This window comes from Crocuta crocuta, unplaced genomic scaffold (assembly GCF_008692635.1).
Source record: "Crocuta crocuta isolate KB4526 unplaced genomic scaffold, BGI_CrCroc_1.0 scaffold2677, whole genome shotgun sequence".
In the NCBI taxonomy this organism is placed as follows: Eukaryota; Metazoa; Chordata; class Mammalia; order Carnivora; family Hyaenidae; genus Crocuta; species Crocuta crocuta.
Genome location: NW_027532919.1, coordinates 78,690 through 80,367, shown reverse-complemented (window position 1 = coordinate 80,367; position 1,678 = coordinate 78,690).

Here is a 1,678-nt window from a genome sequence, read left to right as displayed (position 1 = left end):
GTTGAAGCTGGGAATCGCGATGCCCGCAGTCCCTCTGAGTCCCGCATTGCCGTGGACGTAGCCGCTGTCTTGTAAGGGTCAGGTGGTCCATTGCTAGAAGAGTGTGTCATTCTCCTATGTGGGCTTGGTATCTTGTAATGCAATTCATCTTGTCCTTGAGACCCTGTGCAACATTCTGTTTGACATTCAGCCCACAACTTGGGTGCCGTCAGTATGCTCCATGCGATGTACCTGACCGTGAGGACATAGCTCACACAGCTTTAAATTTCCCAGATGTAACTGATATCTAACAGATTAATCCTATTTGAAAATTTGTGGGAATGGATTCTCACAATACCAGGCTAAGGAGGTCGGCTAAGAGATCAATGGGACCGGATATACTTCTGGGGTGTACTTACTAGAAGTTCCTGATTGAATGTGGTAGCACATGCAGGTGGTGGGAAATCTAGATCCACACTGGGTTGGTTGACTGAACTTGGACTCACTGGTGGCCTGTAGTTGATGGGTTTCAATGCCAGGACTCTCTTGGCATGAGGTAGAGAAGGGAATCCAAAGTGTTTGGAGAAAAAAAGAAAAAAAAAACCCCAAGTGTTAGAGAAGAACTTGGGAAGTGTTAGAGGGAGAAGAAGATCGCATTGGATCTAAACACCCTGCCCCATGTGTTCCGTCAGGTGACCCAGAAGCAGTTCCTTTTGGTGAAGCTTTGAGACAGGCATTAGTGTAGGAAAGGTTGCATCTTTGAAAAGCTCTGAAAAGTACACCATGGGGGCCCCTGGCTGGCTCAGTTGATAAAGAATCCAACTGTTGATCNAAGGATGGGGTGCCCAGGTGGCTCAGCCGGTTTTGCTTCCGACTCTTGATTTTGGCTCAGGTCATGATCTCAAGGTTCATGCTTTCAAGCTCCACATTGGGTTCTGCGCTGACGGTGCAGAGCGTGTTTGAGATTCTCTCTTTCTCTTTCTGGCCCTCCCCTGCACTCTCTCTTCTCCCTTAAAAATAAATAAACATTTGTTAGAAAAGAAGAAAAGATCACCGTGAATAAAACAAACAGGCCGAGTGCGACAGCATACTTGGCATATAGAGGTCTAAATGCTCTAGGGGTGGGAACTAAAACCCTGGCTTGAGTTGCTCCATTGGAGTCACAGGCTCTAAACCAGTTTGGAGACCCAGAGTCACTTCATGGACTGGATGGTCGGTCCCCTGAGATACACTCTGCGCCATTGCCGGACATGGAAACCACAAAGGGGCCTGCAGGCATTTATTCAAGTTACAGTTTTGTTTTGTTTTTTTTTCTGGAGAACAGGTGTGCTTTTGCAGGCCTCCCTCCTTAGCAGGCCACTCCTATCAATTGACAAGGGAAAGCCTTTGTTACCCTTCTCCTGTCCCCACCTCCAGAAGTGTGGACGCTTCTGGGATTTACTGAGATCGCTGGTAACTCAAGCACTAACTCTGCGCATCTTTCTTGGATCCTATTCTTGTTGGGGCGAGTTTATTGTGAACCATCTCAGGTGCGCACTTCCGAAGTGCTAGCGNCAACTGAGGAAGGAATGTCAGTGCTCCTTTGCCATCCTGGGCGGGGTTGCCGCCCTCAGTCTCCAAGTCACCCTGGGGAGCATAACGTCTCTTTTCTCTGCCGGGTCAGGATGGGCGGGGCGGGACCAAAGGTGTACATGGGGTC